The sequence below is a fragment of the Myotis daubentonii genome, chromosome 2 (assembly GCF_963259705.1).
Source record: "Myotis daubentonii chromosome 2, mMyoDau2.1, whole genome shotgun sequence".
Classification (NCBI taxonomy): Eukaryota; Metazoa; Chordata; class Mammalia; order Chiroptera; family Vespertilionidae; genus Myotis; species Myotis daubentonii.
Window position 1 is genome coordinate 171,087,104 of NC_081841.1, and position 8,291 is coordinate 171,095,394.

At 45.1% G+C, this 8,291-nt stretch overlaps 1 pseudogene; it reads left to right on the forward strand.

The window, feature by feature from the left end:
- Positions 1-249: 249 nt before the first annotated feature.
- LOC132226391 (jun dimerization protein 2-like) lies at positions 250-769 on the forward strand (annotated as a pseudogene).
- The last annotated feature ends 7,522 nt before the right edge of the window (positions 770-8,291 follow it).

Sequence of the window (8,291 nt, forward strand, 5' to 3'; positions counted from 1 at the left end):
TCAGGTAGGCAGGCGAGTGTTTAGGAGCGATGAGGCAGGCAGGCAGAGCCCCGGGATCCATCCTCTCAAAGAGGGAGACCTAGGTTGCCTGCCACAGCCTGCGGGAGGGATGCTCAGGTGGCCGCAACAGGAGGCGCTGGCAGTGGTGGAGGCTGCAGGGTGGGGCTGGTGCCACTGCGCCTCCTGAGCAGGCGTGGCGCCTGCAGTCTGGCCCAGGCCCTGGGGTCCCAGCCTCCGCAGTGGCTTCTGCAGGGCTGGACTGCCACTCCTCCTGCTATGATGCCTGGACAGATCCCGGGCCCTTCCATGACTGTGGGCTCTCTGCCAGCGCTCGGCTCCCTGATTGGACTCTTCAGGTGGCTCCTGACTGCAGAGGAGCTGAAATACACTGACATCCACAAAGTTGGGACCATGATCGCCCCTTTGCACTTCCTGGAGGTGAAACTGGGCAAAAGGCCTCAACCTGTGAAAAGTGAGCTAGACGAGGAAGAGGAGCGGAGGAAAAGGCTCTTGGAAAAGAACAAAGTGGTGGCAGCCCGCTGCCAGAACAAGAAGAAGGAGCGGACGGGACGGAGTGTCTGCAGCGGGAATCTGAGTGGCTGGAGCTCATGAATGCGGAGCTGAGGATCCAGGTGGAGGAGCCGAAGCAGGAGTGGCAGCAGCTCATCCTGATGCTCAACCGGCATCGCCCCACCTGCATCGTCAGGACCGACAGTGTTAAGACCCCGACTCGGAAGCCAACCCACTGCTGGAGCAGCTGGAGAAATGACCATGGGCTGGGAGGAGGAAGATGAGGCAGAGGAGACGGGGAGAAGGGGGAGGAGGAGGGTCCCAGAGGGCTCGTCTTTGCTGCATGAAAACCTCTTCAGTGAGGCTCAGCACAGCCAGCATCGGCCGGGCTTTTTGGCGGAACTCAGATCAGCCACACCAGGGGAAGAAACCCAGGTTGGTGAAACCCAGGACCAAGTGCTGAGACCAACGTAGTCCTGAGGGGGGCTGTTCTGCCTGAGGCCAGGCTTGCAGGAAGCAAGACAGAGGCTCTGGGCCAGAGAGATGTCCAACCAGGCAGCTGTGGGCACTTCCTCAGCCTCTCTGCCAGGGCACCCACCCAAAGGACCTCTGAGCAGCCAGGAAAAGCCATGAGTTGCAACCAAAATTAGGCTGAGCGTTGAACTCAGTGAAACTGCAATCTGCCTGTCCCCAGCCCTGACCCTGACCCTGACCCTGATGCAAGGCTGGAGAAGGGCACAGTGCCAGGCCCTGCTGTACCCACCCACCATGGTCCAGCTCAGTCCTGCCCAGAGTGGCAGCCTGGGCGCACCCTCACCGGCCCTGCTGGAGTTGCTGTGGGCACGAGATACGGCGCCTTTCCAAAGCACATACTCACTGAATGTTCACAGACTGAATGTCCTGGCAGGGCTTTCAACTGCACATGTTTTTTATACTTTCTTTTTTAAAAATATTTTTTACAAAAAATAGATTTTATACAAGCAATATATAAATGGATTTCTATAGTCACTCGATGTGATACAGTATAAATATGTTATGGTTTATTTGTTATGAACAGATATTCAGCAGTTATGGCTGTTGCATGTAAATTCTAAATACTGTAGTCTCTGGGTATTGGGGGTGGCAGGGGCAGGGGTGTGGCGCATTTCCACCCTGGTAAACCCTTCATAGTACTCAGTTCTGTATCACTCAGTAAACATTACTCTTCCTTAAAAAGAAAAAATAAATAAAGAGGGAAGCCCAGGCTACCCGGCTGATGGGGCTGAAGCGGGTGGGCAGGGCCTCCCTCTGCGGGGTGATCGATCTGGGGACCCTGCCATTGATCACCCCACAGAGGGAGGCCCAGGTCACCCGTCAGCGATGCTGTGGTGGGTGTGAGGGGCCGGCCAGCGACTGCCCCGCAGAGGGAGGCCCAGGCCAGCCAAGTGATCACAGGCCACACCTGTTGCCTGCAGAGGGAGGCAACTGATGGCAGGGGAGGAGGGGAGCAGCTCTGCACAGATGGCAAGCAGTGACAGCGGCAGGGGAAGGGCCAGCTGCCAGCAGCTGGGGAAAGGAAAGCCCTGATAGGCCCTAATCTCAGGCCAGGCCTAGGGACCCTACCTGAGGGATCCTAGATTGTGAAAGGGTGCAGGCCAGGCTGAGGGACTCACACCTCTGCCCCGCCCCCCTACCCCCAAGTACATAAATTCTCATGCCTCTAGTCGTATCTAATAAAAGAGAAACATGGTAATTAGCATACGACCGCTACCCTTCCCATTGGCTAATCAGGGTGATATGCAAATTAACTGCCAGCCAAGATGGCAGTAGGCAGCCAGGCAGCTGGAAGCTAACATGAAGCTTGCTTGCTTCAGTGACGGAGGACTCCAACGTTCCCCGCCAGCCTTGCCAGCCTTTGAGCTTGCAGTTTGAAACATTGTTACAAATATAGAAGCTAAACAAAACCCCAGAAACCAGTTTTCAGCCGGCCAGGATCTCAGAGCTGGAGTTGATACTGTGTTTCGATTGTAGAACCCAAACAAAACAGATACCTGCTTTCAGCAGCGAGGCCTAAGAGCTGGAGCCAGAGCTAAAGCTGGCCCAGAATAAAAAAACAAAAACAGTTGGGAGCTTCAGTCACCCGCCAGCCTGAAAACAGCCTTCAGCCCCTCACCCAGACTGGTCAGGCACCCCAGTGGGGACCCCCACCCAGAAGGGTGTGTGACCAGCTGCAAACAGCCATCATCCCCTCACCCAGGCTGGTCAGGCACCCCAGTGGGGACCCCCACCCTGAAGGGTGTGTGACCAGCTGCAAACAGCCATCATCCCCTCACCCAGGCTGGCCAGGCACCCCAGTGGGAACCCCAACCCTGAAGGGTGTGTGACCAGCTGCAAACAGCCATCATCCCCTCACCCAGGCTGGCCAGGCACCCCAGTGGGGACCCCCACCCTGAAGGGTGTGTGACCAGCTACAAACAGCCATCATCCCCTCACCCAGGCTAGCCAGGCACCCGAGTGGGGACCCCCACCCTGATCCAGGACACCCTTGAGGGCAAACTAGCCGGCCCCCACCCATGCACCAGGCCTCTACCCTATATAGTAAAAGTGTAATATGCCTCCCAGCACCGGGATCAGCAGAGCTGAGAGGCTTCCCGGCACCGGGATCACTGTGACAGGGGGCAGCGCCCAAGCCCCCTGATCGCCCTGCGGCTCTGTGTGTGACAGGGTGCGGCACCCCAACCCCCTGATAGGCCCTGTTCTGTGTGTGACAGGGTGCAGCACCCCAACCCCCCCCCCCCCCACGGGCCCTGCTCTGTATGTGATGGGGTAGAGCCATAACCTCCCCATCGGCCCTGCCCTGAGTGTGAGAGTGGCGGCGCCCCAACTCCCTGATCGGCCCTGCTCTGTGGGTGATAGAGGGTGATGCCCCCACCCCCTGATCCGCCCTGCTCCGTGTGTGAGTGACAGGGCTGAGCTCCCCAACCCCCTGATCTGCCTTGCTCTGTGTGTGACAGGGGGCGGTGTTCCAACTCCCCTATCGGCCCTACCCTGTGAATGATGGGGGGAGCTCCTCAACCCCCTGATCGGCCCTGCTCTGTGGGTGACAGTGTACGGAGTCCCAACCCCCCTGTTGGGCCCTGCTCTGTGTGTGACAGGGGGTGGTGCCGCAACCTCCCCATCGGCCCTGCCTTGAGTGTGACGGGGGCGGTGCCCCAACCCCCCAATCGGCCCTACCCTGAGCATGACTGAGGGTGGCATCGCAACCTCCCAATCCGCCCTGCTCTGTGCATAACAGGGGGTGGCCCCCCAACTCCCCAATCGGCCCTGCTCTGAGCCCGACCAGGGGCTGCACCTAGGGATTGGGCCTGCCCTCTGCCACCTGGGAGCATGCCTAAGCCAGCAGGGCGTTATCTCCCGAGGGGTCCCAGATTGCAAGAGGGCACAGGCCGGGCTGAGGGACCCCCGCTTCTCCCCCGAGTGCACAAATTTTTGTGCATCGGGCCTCTAGTATATATATAATAACAATCCTTCTTATACTCTTCTATAAAATACAAGAAGGAACATGTCAGAACTTACTTTATGAGAGCAGCATCACCCTGATATAAAAACCAAACTAAGATACCAAAAGAAAATGAAACTACAAGGCCATATGCCTGATGAACATAGATTGAAAATTGTTAACAAAATATTAGAAAAATTAATTCAAAGCACATAAAAAGGATCATATACCATGTCATCCGTAGGGTATAATAATGGTTCAATATATGCAAATCAAACAATGTTATACACTACATTAATAGAATTAAGAATCTCAATAGATACAGCAAAAACATTTGACTAAATTCAATAACTTTCATAATCAACAAACATATTAAACAATTAAACAAAATTAAAATCCCAGAAATAAACCCATGCAAATCAACTGATCTTCAACAAGGGTGCCTAGAATACACAATTGGGAAAGGACAGACTCTTAAGTAAGTGGTGCTGGGAAAATTGAGTGGCCAGAGGCAAAGGAATAACATTAGACTCTGTTCTCTCACCATACACAAGAAACAACTCAAAATGAATTAAAAACTTAAATATAAAATTTGAAACCATTAAAATATTAGAATAAATTATAGAGAAAAAGCTCCTTAGCATTGGCCTATGGTATCATCTTCAATTTTCTCACCACGTGTATTTAATTTTAAATTTAGCATAAAAGAATTTACTAGTAAAATTATTGACTCAGATTTTTAAAAGGTCTTTCTGAATATATAAAAAGTCTACTTTAGTAAAAGTAAATAAAATGAATTATTTTGTTCAATTAAAAGTTATATTCAATATTAATAATGCATGATGAATAAATATTGGACAAACGTGGCTAAATGGAAGTTGAAATAATTGAAGATAAAAGTTTTTGAAGTGTGTGATATAATCCTATATAATAAAAGCCTAATATACAAATTGACCAAACAGTGGAACAACAGGTCACTATGACGTGCACTAACCACCAGGGGGTAGACACTCAATGCAGGATAGCGGTCATCAACCTTTCGGACCTCACGAACCACCAGTGGTCCGTGGACCACCTGTTGGTGACTGCTGACGCGGGAGCTGCCCCCAGCTGGCAGGCCCCAGGCTAGCCAAGGTGGGTTCCAGTGGGGACCCCCAATCATCTCACCAGTTGCCCTGGAGAGGGAGGTGACCAGCATCAGCAGTGGGGGTTTGGCTGACGAGCAGGCAGTGCCAGGCCAGCCAAGGCGGGTGCCAGTGGGGGCCCCCTGATTACCCTGCCAGTCACCCCACAGATTGGCCCTGATCGCCGGCCTGGCCTAGGGACCTTATCCCATGCACAAATTTTATGCACGGACCCTCTAGTGCAGTGATGGCGAACCTATGACACACATGTCAGAGGTGACATGCGAACTCATTTTTTTTGGTTGATTTTTCTTTGTTAAATGGCATTTAAATATATAAAAATAAATATCAAAAATATAAGTCTTTGTTTTACTATGGTTGCAAATATCAAAAAATTTCTATATGTGACATGGCACCAGAGTTAATTTAGGGTTTTTCAAAATGCTGACACGCCGAGTTCAAAAGGTTCGCCATCACTGCTCTAGTGTGAGATATAAAAAAGCTCTAAATGAATGTTAAAATCAAATTATAAGAGATACTAGTAAATATGTTAGACAGAATTTATATATAAATATCACAATCTCGCCCTGGCTGGCTTGGCTCAGTGGATAGAGCGTCAGCCTGTGGACTGAAAGGTCCCAGGTTTGATTCCGGTCAAGGGCATGTACCTTAGTTGCGGGCACATACCCAGTGGGGAGTGTGCAGGAGGCAGCTGATCGATGTTTCTAACTCTCTATCCTTCTCCCTTCCTCTCTGTAAAAAATCAATAAAACATATAAAAAAAAATATATCACAATCTCAAATTTCACAAAGAATTTTAAGAAATAATAATTAAAAATATCTATACATAGATTTGTCATGGAGAAACCCCAAACACAAAAAGCAAAGGAAAATAAAACACAAAACAAACTATACAGAGATAGAAAAGTCTGAGATCCTAAGTACAAAATTTAGACTGATAACTGCTATATTAGGAGCAACAACATGTTCTTTGGCAGTTTGTTACATGACATTAGATACCAGAACAATCTGTGAAGGGTGCCTGAGATTAGGAAACTAATTAATAGTGAAATCTGTCAGCAAATATTTGTGATTTTCTTTAGTAATAATCAGTAACCAGGGACAAAAGAAAACAGAAATTAAGATATACTCTTCATGTGAAAGGAAAAATACTAAGAAAAAAAGGTTTCAAAAGAAAATTTTAAAATGGCTAATATACTAACATTTTTCAGTGAAAGTCGTAATTTTGTTACTCAGTGTAACAGGCAAGTGAAGAGCACATGAATCATAAAATATTTGAAGTATATAAAATAATTATGAGTTGAAAATAAAGCTAGATAGTTTTAAAATTATATAATGCAAATACTTTGATATTTTTAAGTTAAATGAATTGCTCCATATTTTTAAAAATTCAGGTGATGTACACATGTTATGCCTAAAATCACAAATAATGCATGCCTTATATATTTCTAATACTCAATTTGAAAAGAAAATTGGAAATAACAAAATATTTCACTAATAATTAAAGAATAACATAACCTCAAATCAAATATATAAACATTAGAAATAAAACAGGTAAATTTTTATGTATTCTTAAGTTTTAAAAATTCAGTTTAAAATAATAAAAGTCAACTGTTTTAGTGCCTTTTTTATAGTGTTTGAATAATGTTGTAACATCATATTTTTGAAATCACAGTGAAAAGCTTAGTGGAAATAAAATTGTCAAAATTACAAAATATTTTATTAAGTGAATTTTTAATACTGTAAGATTTTGTTATTGACAGCTTTCAGGATATTTTAAGTCTTTGAATCTTGAAAACATATTTAGCATTCAACATACATATTCATATATCTTTTAATAATATACTAATTTGGGTATTAGTGACTCATTTTCATTAATCAACCTTATTGAATTGGATCATGTGCCTTGCAACATGTCAAATTTTATTCTCACACTTCCCTCAAAAAAGAAATAGCAGCTGCTCAGGATGTATTAATAATTCCTTGGGTAGGAGTTTAACAATCATATATGCAAAATATGTTTCAATATGTTTGTGCATATTGACTTGAAAAACTACTTGATTCAAATTTTCTATTCACAGTAATTGAATTACATGAATATAAAGATGATTACATACAACAGTACCAATTTTGATTAATGAAAATATATCCAAACCAATAGGAGAAAGCCCATCTCATTTTACTTTCCAATAAATACCTCATTCTAAAGCTTTGTATGCCAATTACATTTAATAATAGTAAAATATTACAATGTTATAAAAGAAGGCATGAATTATGAATTAGAATAAATAATCTTGGTTGTTTTTCCATCAAATTTCTAAATTCTTGTGAAGATAAATGTCTTGATCTGTATGATGCTTATTAATATAATTTTCTTTAACATTTATTTAACATATAATTTATCCTTATTTAATCAATTCAATAAATGTATTATGTGTTACTGGTATTAGAATCATCCCACCATATCTTTCCTTCCTCATTTTTGGTCATAGTTTCTCAAGATAAAATGTACAAATATTGAACTTTACTTTGGTGACATTTGTTAGCCACACTTCTTTCACAATGCTATTAGAGTGAAGGAATGTTCTGGTCCAAACTAGATGGAAAAACAAAAACTTATAAAAAGACACTTATATCTTTCTATTATAATATTTTCCATTATGTTCCCATTCTACGAAATTCCCATTAACATTACAATGCACATAGCAAAAGGCAAGACGAAGTAGAGACAAATAATTATTTTTTTGATTAATTAAATCTTTATTGTTCAGATTATTACAGTTGTTCTTCTTTTTCCCCCCATAACTACCCTCCACCCAGCTCCCACCTCACCCTCCTCCCTTACTCCCCACCCACTGTCCTCATCCATAGGTGCACGATTTTGTCCAGTCTCTTCCCGCATCCCCCAAACCCCTTTCTCCCACAAGAATAGTCAGTCCACTCCCTTTCTATGCCCCTGGTTCTATTATAGTCACCAGTTCATTCTGTTCATCAGATTATTCACTTGATTTTCAGATTCACTTGTTGATAGATGTGTATTTGTTGTTCATAATTTGTATCTTTACCTTTTTCTTCTTCTTCCTCTTCTTAAAGGATACCTTTCAGCATTTCATATAATACTGGTTTGGTGGTAATGAACTCCTTTAGCTTTTCCTTAT